Source organism: Myotis brandtii, unplaced genomic scaffold (genome assembly GCF_000412655.1).
Source record: "Myotis brandtii unplaced genomic scaffold, ASM41265v1 scaffold84, whole genome shotgun sequence".
NCBI classification, from domain to species: Eukaryota; Metazoa; Chordata; class Mammalia; order Chiroptera; family Vespertilionidae; genus Myotis; species Myotis brandtii.
The window spans coordinates 4,515,102-4,530,624 of NW_005371410.1; the positions used below are offsets into that span (position 1 = coordinate 4,515,102).

General features: G+C 35.8%; 1 protein-coding gene and 1 pseudogene across 9 annotated transcripts in view; both read right to left on the reverse strand.

Annotated features, from left to right (window-relative positions):
- EHBP1 (EH domain binding protein 1) overlaps positions 1 to 15,523 on the reverse strand; it is a 305,206-nt gene that overhangs the window by 117,865 nt on the left and 171,818 nt on the right. The window lies entirely within an intron of this gene.
- LOC102254764 lies at positions 10,476 to 11,167 on the reverse strand (annotated as a pseudogene).

The following is a 15,523-nucleotide window of genomic DNA, read 5'->3' on the forward strand; positions in this document are numbered from 1 at the left end:
AACCTTCTTGCTATTGCTGGCTCCTGATTTTGCAGTAAATGTGGCAGGTTGTTCCACTTCTTTGTCTCAGTTCCCTCATCTATAAAATGGGGATTGTAATGGTACTCATAGTGTTGTTGTAGTGACAAGATCTACTTCTCCCTGATCCCATCCAGCATACCCCAGACATGGTCCCATCTTATTGCGTTTGCACAGATTGTTCCATTTGCCTAGATGCTCTCCTCTTAGATATCTGCATGGTTAACTCCAATGCAACCATCTCCATTTGGCCACCCTAATTAATAACACAACCCATCTCCATCACCCAAACTCAACTAGGCTCTCCTGACTCCCCTTACCTTGCTCTATTTTTTTTCCGTAGCTTATTATCTTCTTATGGTCCATACACTTTATTTTGGTTATTTCCAAAATATGCTTATTGTTAACTAGAGGCCAGGTGCACGAAATTCATACATGGGGGATGGGTCTCTCAGCGGGCCTGCAGCCTCTCCAATCCTGGACCCCTCGGGGGATGACCGGCAGCTGGACATCCCTCTCACAATCCAGGACCACTAGCTCCTAACCGCTCACCTGCCTGCCTGCCTGATTGCCCCTAACTGCTCTCCCCTGCTGGACTGAATACCCCTAACTGCTCTCCCCTGCTGGCCTAATCGCCCCTAACTGCTCTCCCTTGCCAGCCTGATCCCCCTAACTGCTCTCCCCTGCTGGCCTGATCGCCTCTAACTGCCTCTCCCTTGGCCCCCATCACCGTGGCTTTGTCCAGAAGGATGTCTGGAAGGACGTCCAGAAGATGTCTGGTCTAATTAGCATATTACCCTTTTATTAGTATAGATGCTTATTACCTGACCATCCTCATAAATAAAAGGGCTATGATAGCAGTGATTTTAGGTTTTGTGTATTAATTGATCCCAAGTGTCCAGAACAGTTCCTGGCACATAGTAGGCACTCAGTAAATACTGCTAAATCAATAAATTCATGCAAAAACACTTAGCCCAATGGATGACACATAGTAACTATTCAGTAAATGTTAACTGCAATTATTATTACTGCCACCAATGCATTATTAGCGCTTGAATTCCGATATTTGAGTGTTTTGAAAATGTTAAAAGACATTAATTTCTCCAAAATAAAGAAAAAATTCTGTAAACAAAGCTTTAACTATAAGGTAATCTTGATATTCTATGTGCAAAATGGGGCACTTGGAATTTTTGGCAATGCAACTATTTCTGGTGAGAGGAAGACATAAAAATCTGGCCATTAAGCATAGAACCAAACTTTCAAATGTTGGAACAACTCTTTAAAACTTATTTCTTGTATTTTTGCAATGACAAAATATATGAGAAGGCACCTCCATTTAACATATTGGGAAAGTAAGGAACAGATATTATAGTTGTCCTTTTTATGCACAGAGAAAGAGGAAATTTATAAAAGCTATTCTAATTATAACTTTATGATTAGAATAATCAGTCTGCTCAGTCAGATGATCCTACCAGTTCTCTCTCAATCAAGCCACTGTATAGACGAAATTTCACTGATCTCCGTTTAACTGAGAACTAGTTAAATGTCAACCATGATTATAGAGCCAATTTGAAGTGGTGACAGTAGAGAAGAAATAGGACTTGAGGCCACTGTTTCACTTAACGGGTCTATGTTCTGATATAGTTCACCTTAATATATTATTTCTGTTAACATAGCATATTATATATTAAAGAAAGTAAGGTCACCTAGTTATTCTTACTAACAATAACAACAGGCTCTTTTTTAAAAAAATCAAGTCAAATAACTTATTACAAAATTTCCTACATTTTAATAGTTGCAAGAAATTTCAATTACATTTTTTTGCTCTACTCCTCTGATTATAGTTGCTTTCTCTCTCTCTTTTTAAAATATGTGTTGATTTGAGAAAGAGAGAGAGAGAGAGAGAGAGAGAGAGAGAGAGAGAAAAGCCAATTGGTTGCCTCCATGCCCTGACTGGGAATCACACCCACAACCTTTTGGTGTACAGTATGATGCTCCAACCAACAGAGCCATCTGGCCAGGGCAGTTGCTTTCTCTTTTGCTGTCTCCTCTTCTTCCACTGATACAAGCACATATTCCTCTAGGTATTGCTTTAAATAGTTTTCTCTCCCCTCACTTTGAGCTGATTCACTCCCAGGATTGCAACTATCACTTCCATGCAGATGATTCCCAAATATACATTTATAGTTCAATCTATCTCAAGTTGACATTTCCAGCTGGCTGTTCTTCCTCCCATATAAAATTCAAACTCAGTATGTGCAAAACCATAATTATAATCTTTCCTTACAACCTGCTTCATTTTTATTATGTTTGCAAATGATACAGCTATTGTCCCAATTGTCTAGTCTTTTAGTCTCAAAATCAGCTTTGAACTCCTTCAACTATCACCTCTTATTAGTTAATTCATGAGTAATTTTGATCCTGTTGTTGAAATGTTTTTATAATCTTTCTTTTGCCTTGTGCACTGTTGGTGGGAATGCAGATTGGTGCAGCCACTGTGGAAATTAAAAATGGAACCAACTGCCTTATGACCCAGTGACTCCACTTCAGGCAATTTATCCAAAGAAACCTGAAATACTAATTGGAAAGAATACATGCACCTCTATGTTCAATGCAACACTATTTACAATAGCTAAAGTTTGGAAGCAGCCTGAGTGTTCATGGAATACTACTCAGCTGTAAAAAAGAAGGAAATCTTACCCTTTTCAACAGCATGGATGGACCTGGAGAGCTTTACACTAGTGAAATAAGTCAGTCAGAGAAAAACAAGTACCATATGATTTCACTCATATGTGGAATCAAAAGAACAAAAAGAACTAGCAAGCAAAACAGTGACAGACACAGAGAGCAGGCTGACAGCTGTTGGGGAGTGGGGAGTGGGGTCAGGCTGGGTGAGGGAGGGTGGAGGGATTGAGCAAAGAGAGAGCAAAAAAAGTCATGGACACAGACAACAGTGTGGTGATTTCGGGAGTGGAAGGAGGAGGGGTCAAGGGAAGTAGGTGAAAGAGGCTATAGGGGGGATAAATGGTGATGGATGGAGACTTGATTTGGGTGGTGAACACAAACATAGCGAAAAGACAATGTGTTATAGAACTGTGCACCTGAAACCCGTGTAAGTTTGTTAACCAGTGCCACCCCAATACATTCAATAAAAAAAGAAAATGAGAAACCAGTTAAACTAAAGCATATTGCTTAAGGATTTATACTTAAAACTATAAAGCAAAGAACAAAGTGATTTCAATAAAGTTATGACAGTGATTATCTCTAGGAAAGAGGAAAGAGTTTAGGATAAGGGGCAGAAAAGCAGATAGCTTCTGGAGCTTTTGCAAAGATTTAACTCTTATGGTGTTTAAATAGATATTCACTTAATATAATTTGTTAAGCTGTGTATTAAGTCTTATGTACTTTTTGTATATATTTCACACTTCGCATTACGTTTCACAGCTAAAGGACTTTAAGAAGAATACTGGAATAGCTGGTTTTAAAATGATGAAATAAAAATGGCGGTTCCCCAATTCAATTTAAAAATTACTTTAAAGGTAACAAGGATAATGAGAAACCGAAAAGTACCTTTTTTCAGCATAAACTAGAAGATGTGTAATACTGAAAAGCAATATATGGGGATGTGTAATAAATAAATCAACAGTTAAACTTCCCATATCAGAAGAATTGAATATAAAAAAATAGAGAATATAGAACTGAGTGTTAAAATGTTTTTAAATTAAAAAGCATAATCTAAAATATGATACCAGAACTAAAACCAAACATATCTAATACTTATGTAGAATAGAGAGTAGAAATAGGCTCACATACAACAGAAGTGAGGAAAAGGATGGACTTAAGGACTTGTGTGAAAAGACTGGTGGCAATATTAACAAATGTTGCTTTTTACATTGTGTAATCAAATGTGACAACATTTAGAAGATCTTCAAGAGTTGGGAAAATCAATGTTTTACAAAGAAACAATACATGAAGTTCTAAAATCATGAATCAATAAAATATCCATTTGAAAATGCAAGACAGACCAATGCACTATTTCAGTTTCCACACTGCAAATAACTTAAACTACCATTTGTGAGTTTTGGTGTAGTATTAAAAAAAGACAACTCCAAATTATTTGAAATATCTATTAAAATTATCTTTTCTTTTTAAAATATATTTTTATTATTGATTTCAGAGAGGAACAGAGAGGGAGAGAAAGAAACATCAATGATGACAAGGAATCATTGATCAGCTGCCTCCTGCATGCCCCCCACACTGGGGATCGAGCCCACAACCTCCCTCTTAAACCAATAAAACATATATATATACCCAAAGTAGTCTATGTTTTCTCCTATGTTGTCTTCTAGTTTTATAGTTTTGTGTTTTACATTTAGGTCTATGATCTATTTTGATATTAATTTTTGTGATGGTTGTAAGGTCTGTGTCTAGATTCATATTTTTACATGTGAATGTCTAGCTATTACAGCACCATTTGTTCTATTGTTTTTCTATTCTCTACTTTATCTTTGCTCTAATATTTATTATTCCTTCCTCTGCTAGTTTTGAGTTTAGTTTGTTCTTTTTTTAAAAAATAAATTTTTATTGATTTCAGAGAGGAAAGGAGAAAAAGAGATAGATAGAATCTTTGACCTGCTGCCTCCTGCACGTCCCCCAATGGGGATAGAGCCTGCAACCTTGGGGAATCGAACTGTGACCTTCTGGTTCATAGGTTGATGCTAAACCACTAAGCCACACCAGCCAGGCGAGTTTAGTTTGTTCTTTTTCTAGTTCCTTATGTTGTAATATTAGGTTGTTGAATTAGGATCTTTCTTTTTAACCCAACATATTAACACACTGCTATTCCAATATACAATTAATTCTTAACATTATTAATAAATTTTCTATTCTTGGTTTGGACTAAGTCTTTAAAACCTAATGTGTAAACCAAAGTTACAATAATACTATATTTTAGATCAATATATATATATTTTAAATTTAGTAGTCTCTTAAATTGTGGAGAAAACAAAACAAAACAAACAAACAAAATATATATATATAACGCAAATTTATCCGGGACGTCTTAACAGTCACGACAGGCTCCAAGCCTTAATAGTCACGACCAGTGCAGCGGACACACACAGGGGGGCCTCTGCGTGTGAGCTGCAGAGAAAACACCTTTTCTGACTGCTCATTGGCTAAGCTCCCTGTATGCCACTGGTAATATTCTTGGTAACTTGGGTAATAAGAATCCAAGAAGGTGATCTAGGGTTTTTCGCTCAGTGGATAGAGCCTTGGCCTGTCGACCACAGGGTTCAGGTTCGATTCTGATCAAGGGCATGTACCTATGTTGCAGGCTCCTCCCTGGCCGGGGCCCAGGTCAGGGCTCATGCAGGAGGCAACCAATCGAAGTGCCCCTCTCACATTGATGTTTCTCTCTGTCTTTCCCTCTCTCTTCCACGCGCTCTAAAAATCAATGGAAAAATATCCTCATGTGAGGATAAAAAAAAAAAAAAGAAAGAAAGAAATGTCATATCCTATGAAAGAGATATCTTGAAAATGCCTAAAGAAAGTTGTCATTTTTTTCATGGTGAAGGGACTGGAGTCCCTGTTGATGAAAACACCTTGGTGGCTGTGGCAGCCGGCAGTGGCAGCAGCAGCGGGGGGATGGGGGTGGCGCCTTCTCCTGATCAGCCCGGTCGCCTCCTGTAGAGTGAGGCCAGACTGCGGCTTCCCAAGGGGAGCAGACTGCTTCCCAAGGGGAGCAGGCCTAAGCTGTCAGTAGGACATCCCCTGAGGGCTCCCGGACTATGAGAGGGGGCAGGCTGGGCTGAGGGACCCCCCACCCACCCCAGTGCATGAATTTTGTGCACCGGGCCTCTAGTTGTGTTATAATAATGGTAGCTTTTGCAATTAACCATGTTTTTATCTTTACTGAGACTTTTATTTCTTCATATGGCTTCCATTTACTATCTAATGTCCTACAGGACTTAAAACAAACTCCCTCAGCTTCTGTGTATTTGAGAATGCCTTAATTTTTCCCTCACCTTTGAAAACAATTTTGCCAGATACAGGATTTTATTATTGTACTTTGAATACACTGACCCACTGCCTTGTATCCTTCAAAGTGTCTGATGAGAAATCTACTGTTAATCTCATTGAGGATCCTCTTGCATTTGACAAATCACTTCTCTCGTGCTGATTTCAAGATTCTCTTTGTCTTTCAACAGTTTGCTTAGAATGTGTCTTGGTGTAGATCTCTTTGAGTTCTTCCTATTTGAATAGCTGATTTTCTTGGTGTTTATAATAATATCTTTCCTCAAACTTGGGAAGTTTTCAGCCATTATTCCTTCAAATAATCACTATACCCATTTCTCTCATCCCCTTCCAGGATTCCCATAATGTATACTAGTATATTGATCCACTTTCCCACAGGTCCCTTAGGTTCTGTTCCCTATTATTTTTCCTTTCTGTTCTTTAGATGCTATAATTTCCATTGTTCTATATTCAGGTTCACTGATTGTTCTGCTTGCTCAAACCTGCCTTTGAATCCCTCTAGTGAATTATTAATTTCAGTTTTTGTGTATTTCATCTCTAGAATTTATTTTTGTGTCCTTTTGGGTTTTCTCTTTATTGGTATTTCCATTTTATTCATATATCTTTTTTTTCTCTTTTTTTTCACATCTTCCTTTAATTCTTTGAGCATCTTTAAGACATTTGTTTTAAAGTATTTGTCTAGTAGGTTCAACATGTGGTCTTTCTCAGGGACAGTTTCTGTTGGTTAATTTTTTCCCTATAAGTAAGCTATACTTTCCCTTTTGGTTTTCTTGTTCAAAACTGGATATCTGAATGTAATAATGTGGTAATTGGATGTGGAATGATAACTTCCTCAGGATTTATGGGATTATTATTAGTTTGTTTATTTAATTGTTTTAGGCCATCTCCATGCCGTGGATTAGCTTGAGTATAAACTTCAGGTCTTCTCAAGTCTTTTCTGGCCCTGTGTCTTTCTCTGGCTATGTGTGGTAATTGTCTAATTTCTCCTGTGTGTGCAGTTGATTTTGAATGTACTTGTTTTTAAAGTCTGGCTCTCCAAAGAGGAAAATGAAGTAGGGGAAAGCACCAGCCCTTTAAGTCCCATAGAACTTGCTTTAGTCTGAGGAAGGACCTGAAACAAAGGTGTGTGTGTGTGTGTGTGTGTGTGTGTGTGTGTTTATAACAACTTTTGTCAGCAGAAGCTACAATCAACAATCAGAACACAGATCTCTGATATATTGAGGACTAGGGTCCTTATTGCCCACCCTGGTTCCTGCAAGCTGTGTGCTTGCTCTAGGAATATGTGCACAGCTGCCTATAATGGGGCTGGGAGGTGGGAGATAAATAGCCATTGTTGAGCTAAGGAGCTGAAATTAATCAAAGTCTAACCCTTCCCCTGAGTTCCAAAGGTTTCAACAGACTTCAGAGTTCCAAAACAGATCAGACAAATTCTGTCATTTCAATTGTCTAGATAAGGAGATGGATTTCTGGTGTTTCTTTCTCCACAATCTTCCTAAAATTCTCTATCTTCTCAATAACTTTTTTTTCCTTTTTTTCCTCAATAACTTTTAAGAGTATCAGGGAGTTCTGAGACAAAAAGATTTCAGAGTCACTGTTGTAGACAATGCACAAATGTAGGTATGGGAATGAGTATCCCTATATCAACCAATATCAGCTTTGAGTGTATTAAAGCAAAATGATAAGACTAATTGATAGCTTAAGTTTAAATGTTAGAACCTAAACTAAAGCACCAATTTCAGAAAGAGTCTCCTCATTGTGTCACTAATAAAGAATAAAGAGGTTGAAGAGATGGAGAATATTGAACAATACAAGGTTGTTTGCAGGGCATACTAGTATTTAAACCCATGATGTTTCCTTATAGGGGGCCTTGCCTAGTCACTAATGAAAGTAAACACTATAATAATAAGTTTGCTAGGAAAACAAATGAATAGTGTATGATTGATTCCATGCCTATAAAAATGACAAAAAAAATGAAAAAATCCATTCTATAACAGAGTGTTTTGACCATATAAATTCCCCACTTGGACTAGCAGCCTTTAGATACAATTATTTCTTTAAAACTTACATCTGTAGGTATAAATCAAGGAGTGGTAGAGTTAGTGAAATTTCAGGCCCAATGATTATTATATAGGTAGTAATAGCAAAAAGAGCACTGTTGCTAAAAAAACAACAGAACAAAATATATTATATCAGAGTACTGGGAGACATTCCTCTGCCCATCTCTACTGCCTCCTATGCATTTTGCTGGCTTGTCCAAAAATGAAAAGTCCTGACTGCTCTTTATCAGGTCATTCTTTACAGAAAAGCACGCAGCCTTTAAGCACGAGGTAGCTTCTCCCTCTGGGACAAAGAACAGGCTTGTTTAATGATTGCTATAAAAGTGGGGATTCCCCCAAGTGCAATGTTCTTTAGCTATGATACAACCCCACTGTGTGTGCAGCATGCATTTGACCCTTCATGTGATCCCTATGGAACTTAGTCACAAAGGAACCGACAAAAACATGCCAATGCTCATGCTGTGAGTAATAAAGTCCTTTGTCTCTGACTCAGGAGTTTTATGTCTTCATCCAGCATCCATGAAACATTAACAGGCTACTTGATTACCTTACAAATAGAATAAATCCCCCACACCTGATGCATTTTATTTATGTCTACTTGAAAGCTTATTTAACACACATGCAAAATACATGTGTTAATCTTACCAATACAGTTTGAATTCATAAAATAGTCACATATTGTCTCAAGTCAGTTGAATAGGAGGAATAAAAGACTTATGAAAAATCTGACTGCCTTTAACTTGCAAAGTAGTTCTCTGGTGGATTTTCTTTTCTTAAATTGAGATGAAAGACTGTGAGCCCTAACATTATATAATTTTACAATGACTCCTTTGTAAAAATCCTTTGGGGTCAGTCAATTTCTAAAAGAAAATGTAGACATTTTAGAATTACTATAAACAAAAAACAAACAAAACAAAAACGCAAATTATTTCCAATTATTAAGTTAAAATATAGGGATTATGATATCCTTAAAAAACAAACAACAAACAGCAGTAGATGGGTAAGTCAGGAGTGTGAGACTACAAAGAAAATAAATACACAGAAAAAGAAACTCAAGAGGGAATGGATTTTAAGATATAGCATACTTATATTCTAAATCTGTTTTTTTTTTTTTTACATATACTGACTTGTTTTACCAGAAAGCTCCTACTCCTTTTCATCAACATTTAACCCATTTGCAAGAACATGTGAATAGGCCAATCCTAGCTTATTAGGAGAGTTATATCCATCTCTATTTTAGTCATTTTGTTCTGCTATGCAATTTTGCCAAAAACATTCTTATTTGCCAGGACATTCTTGTGGCTTTTCAGTGACACTACCTGTATCTTATATAATCTAACAATTATTAATCCATAGTACAGGGAAGAGTTGCTGCCCTTAAAATCACATATATTTTACCCATGTAATTTCTTTTTATGGCAGATTTTTCTATAAAAAATGAAAATAATAAGCTTAATTCTCCTGTAAATTTAGTAACTAAACCATATACAGACTGTTATGAGGGAGAAGCTATGTTCAAAAGGATATATAGCATAAGAAAAGGACACAGAATTGTGGTTCAGAGCATACACAGACTTTGGAGTAAGATCTTGGTTTGAGCCCTAACCCTCTCACTTAATATTTTCTTTAATGATATATAAATAACATTTAGGCTGGTTTTCTATTCATGGAAATTTTCCTTACCTATCAATTTTATTGTCAGTCATTTTAATTCTTATATAGTCCAACTTGTCAACTTTTTATTTTTCCTGGTATCTTTGCTTCTTTGGTTTCAGAAAGTTATTTTCTCTCCAGAGATTTGGTAAATAATATGTTTTCTTCTTTTTAAAATATATTTTTTTAATTTAATGTTTTAACACTTTCCTCTCTCTAGAATACATTTTGGTGAATGGCATGAATCGAGGTTCCGAATTACTAGCCTAATATCATTTTCTGAATAGCATTTCTGTGATGCTTTCTTTATTGTATATTAAATTATTATGTAAGTGTATATGCATGTCTGAATGAGATCATGTTATCTCTGGGCTAGACATTCTGCTTCAGTAACCTGTTCTTTTTAGCAGTACAATTGCTATTTATTTTGTTAATCCTCACCAGAGGAATTTTCCCCCATTGATTTTCAGAGAGAGTGGAAGGGAGGGAGGATGGGTGAGAAAGAGAGAGAGAGAAACATCAATGTGAGAGACACACATCTATTGGTTGCCTCCAGTACGACTCCTGACCAGGCTGGAGATTGAACCTGTAACCCAGTTAAGTGCCCTTGACTGGGAATCGAACCTTTGACCCTTCGGTGCACAGGCCGACATGCTCTAACCACTGAGCACACCTGCCAGGGCAGTACATTGCTTTTTTTTTTTTTTTTAATTTCTGGCCACAAGTTTATTTAACACAAAATAAACCCCTCAACTTTACTGAGGTGGTTGATCACACCCATAAACAAATCTGCCTCTAAACTGGAATTTGGTTGCTGACCCAGGCCTGGCCTGAGCTTTCTTGTTGGCACCAGGGGGCACAGCACTCCTTCTGTATGTGTCTCAGTCAGCTTCCCCTCATGTGAGTCTTGCAGGATGCTCACTCCCTGCTAGTCTCACGTTAGCTGTGGTGCAAAGTGGCACGCAGGATCTCCGGGAGCAGGTGGAAGTGATCACAGAGATACTGGATGCCCTTTCTGAGAAGTCACAGTAGAAATGTCTCCAGGCAAACTGTTCCTTCATGCCTCATAATCTGAGAAACTGTATGGCCTTCATTACTTGAAGATTAGGCATGTTCTTGTCTGTCAGCTTGGGGTGTTCAGGCATGTGAACATCCTCTTGGCCACCATCACTCCCTCCTTAAAAAGGAGTTAATAAATGGAAATCTGGTTTTTCTTGGAAATCAATATCATAACGGCTGCTTTGTCTGAGGCCAAAACCGGAGTACATTGCTATTTTATAATGTGCATTAATATCTTGTAGGGATAATCAAATGTCATTAACCATCATCTCTTTTTAAAATGTTTTTAAAAAATTAGCCTTAAACATTAACTTTTTTCTAAGTAATTTTGGAATCATTTTAATACTATCCCAAGAAATATTCTGTTTGCAGTTTTATCATGGTTATGTAAAATCTATTAAGTATCTAGGGAAGATGGATACATTCACAATATTTAATATTACTATCTAAAGTAAAATTATATAGGTAAAATGCCAAGAAGGTCTTAACCAGTATGTTATCTCATTCAGTACTTCTTCTTTTATTCTTAATATTAGAAAAAGTAAACAAAAGAGAAAATTAAAATCCATGTAAATGGCATGTGTATCTTTTTAATATTCAGAGCAAATCTATTTTCCTATAACTAAATATTATTGAACTTAATTTAACTTAAGTGTTAGATATGTTACCAACTTATAAATTAGTAAAAATAAATGGTAGGCATTTACTTTAATGAACGAATTTAATTACAAGATTCCTCAAAGCCCTGGCCAGGTAGTTCCGTTGATTAGAGTGTCGGCCCTATACTCTAAAGCAGGGGTCCTCAAACTTTTTAAACAGGGGGCCAGTTCACTGTCCCTCAGACCGTTGGAGGGCCGGACTATAGTTTAAAAAAAAAAACTATGAACAAATTCCTGTGCACACTGCACATATCTTATTTTGAAGTAAAAAAACAAAACGAGAACAAATACAATATTTGTATTTGCATGTGGCCCGCGGGCCGTAGTTTGAGGACCCCTGCTCTAAAGATTTCAGGTTTGATCTCCAGTCAGGGAACATACAAAAAATAACCAATAAATGCATGAATAAGTGGAACAACAAAATCAATGTTTCTCCCTCCCCCCTCTCTAAAATCAATTAAAAAGAAAAGATTCCTCTTCTCTGAATGCATATAAGCTGAATTTCAAAAACAATCTTTAAAAAAGATTATAATCAAAATTTGTGTGAGGTCAAATTATAGCAATAAGGATCTTATAAAAGAAACACTTTTTAAATGGTAATACAGTGGGGCCTTGACTTACGAGTGTTCCAACTAAGGAGTTTTTTGAGATACCAGCTGTCTCTCCGCTGATTTTTTGCATTGAGTTGACAGAGTAATTTGAGTTAACGAGCTCCTTAACGAGCTCGGTCTCGGAACAAATTAAACTCGTAAGTCAAGGCCCCACTGCACCATAGTGAATTTTTAAAAATACACATACAGACTACCTAAAACATAAATAAAAGAGAAATCCTGACCTAGCAATGTTAACCATTGGGAAAGTATATATTTTTAGATATTTCCAAGAGACACATTTAATTTATATATTAGTAACTCAAGAGAATATAATAACTCACATATTAATATAGTATTGAAGGAAATACTAACATTATTTATCCAGCCTTAATGCAAACTTTGGCCTTTACTGGACCGGGTAAATCATATTCAATTATAGATGCAATTCTTTTTTAAAAAAATAAATATATTTTTATTGATTTCAGAGAGAAAGGGAGAGGGAGAGATAGAAACATCAATGATGAGATTCATTGATTGGCTGCCTCCTGCACGCCCCCTACTGAGGATTGAGCCTAAAAGCCGGGCATGTGCCCTTGACTGGAATCAAACCAACTCTTCAGTCTGAAGGCTGATGCTCTATCCACTGAGCCAAACCGGCTAGGGCCAATTCTTGACTAAATTAGCAATATAATTTTATAATATTAGAATACTGACTTGAGCTTTCATTCTCAAGTTTAAAAAATTTTTTAGATTTTTAAGAGGCAGATTTATAAAAGTATAATTTACATACAACAAAATTCACCCTCTTAAAGTATATACAGTTTGATGAATATTCTTAATTACCTTATTCTCTAATTTGAGCCAGTAATTAGCAGCTTATTCCTGTCCTTTCTCTGACCTCATTTCAGCATTTTTGCTTACTGAATATATAGATTATAAAAGCAAATAAAGATGGTTTATTTAGTGCATTTCCCAACATTGATAATTTGGGAAGATTGATTACACATTTCAAAATAAAGCCTAAACTGATTCAGTACAAATTAATTCAGCACGACATTTGGTTTTATTTTTACAGATCATATTAATATGTTTTTGCAGGAAAACTTAGAAAAATTAAAGAACTAATGAACTAAATTCACAGAACATTTTTTCCTAAGAATCCTTGTTATTATTATTTTATTTTTCCATCACTATTTATCCCCTCTGTATCCTCCTCCACCTCCACCCCCACCCTGCAATCACCACACTGTTGTCCATTATCCATATCCATGGTTCTCTCTCTCTCTCCTTTTTCTTTTTTGCTAAGAATCTTTATTATATTGCTGGTTTACTAATCAAAACTCATATCAACAAAATAGAAAGAATAAAATGTCTGAAGATTTCCAAGGAAACAATTATAACCTTTAAATAATAGTTTTTTCAAGTGATTTGATTATGAGATTTTTTACTGTTTTATTCTTGGATACATTAAGGCTTAAACTTTTTCCATTATCATTTAGCTTTATATAATATTGAAAATGATTTATCCAATAGCCATAGTTAAACTTAACAGAGATTTAAAAATGATTTAGTTACACTCTTCAATCTATATAGGCAACATGCCTTGATTTCAAAGGTTTGACTCTTTCTAGGAATTGTCATGTTGCCCAAATTAGCTTATTATTAGGAGCTTTGTTGTTATAAAAAGAGGATAAAAACATGCAACAAAAATTTATCCAATCTCTCTTTTTTAGTCCTGTAATTATTTATAAGCCATTTGATTTATTTGCCATGAATTCATTTACCTAGGAAAATCATACATAATGTTCCAGCTACAAATTAAGTACTGGGTGGTTATGCTTTACTATATGACAAGTAAAAGCTTGCGAAGAAAAGGAGAGGCATAAAAGCATGGCAAGCTTCACTACCCTATAGTGTTATTAACGAAACATATTTACTGCTTTGGGTAAAAAGTAAAAGTAGCTTATAGCAGCAAAACTTTGTATTAATGCTTAGTGTGCCATACTACTTAGTTGAAAGATTCTTAATTAAACGTGTCCCACCAAAAAACCTCACCAAATTGCAGTTGCCACCAAATGACTAACAAGTACACAACAGTTGGAAACTGTCAAAATATTTTACAGCTCAATTGTAATTACCAACCAAGTCTAAGCATGCCCCGAGTGGGCGTTAACTACATCTTGGGGGATTCAAAACATTAAACAGCAGTCTTTTTTCTTTTCTTTTTTCTTTTTGTTTCTGATTTATGCATTTAAAACTCTGGAGTAACTCCAAAGACTTTTGTTGTTCTTGGTGAAAAATCAGCAAAACATCAATATGAGATATAATAATTGATCATTTTTATAGATTCACTAGTAAGAAGAGCCTTTTAAAAACATCATCTGGCTAATCTCTTACCATCATTGAACATACTGATTATTTGGTTATTTGTTTTTGAAAATGTTATTATAACTGATCTTAAGACAGAAGTTTTTTCTGTCATGCCATCACAATAGATGTAGCCAAAAACAAATTTGAAGGTGTGATTATGGAGGAATGTCAATATGGAAGTACAGGTGGTGAATTTCCAGATGGGGGAATGCAGACATCGTTTACCATTTGAAGTAAGACAGAATCCCGCCATTCTTCCCTTCTCACCAGAAAATGTACCAAGCAGTGGAATTCAGCTCCAGGCTCTGTGATCTTCTAAATTTAATATCTCTTATCAATAGAAAAGAACTGAGATAATTACTACTGACCATAAGCACAGATAGAATAATACTTCCACCAGGTATCATTATCCATCCACTATTCTTACTATTAGAATTTACCACAGAATTTCAAATTTAAAATGAAATTATATTATTTAATTTAAAATGTGCTTTAAGCCCTAACCGGTTTGGCTCAGTGGATAGAGTGTCGGCCTGCAGACTGAAGAGTCCCAGGTTCGATTCCAGTCAAGGGCATGTACCTTGGTTGTGGGCACATCCCAGCTGATGGATGTTTCTCTCTCATTGAGGCTTCTAACTCTCTATCCCCTCTCCCTTCCTCTCTGTAAAAAAATCAATAAAATATATATTTAAAAAATCTTTTAAAAATTAACTATGGTTACACAGGAAGCTTCAATTATACTTGTTTTATCTTAAACTGAACAATGGGAATACAAGTATTAATTGTAAAGGATCCTTTTACCTTTTTATATGACTGAAAAATTCCACTGAAAATCACAAGAAAAAAACCCCAGAAAGTAGAAGTTACAGATGCTATCAACTGTTTAAGCATAGTTATTTAATAAATGGATTCCAACAGGATCATAATGTGAGTTAACAAAAAGATTTTTAAAAAATTAGATGAATTTGAAGTCCTATATGCTTCTCAGGAGAACCATAATCACTAAACTATTATGATCTCAATTAGATGTAATGTTCAAACACAACTGGAAATGCCTATTACTGCTGCAAAGTAGTCA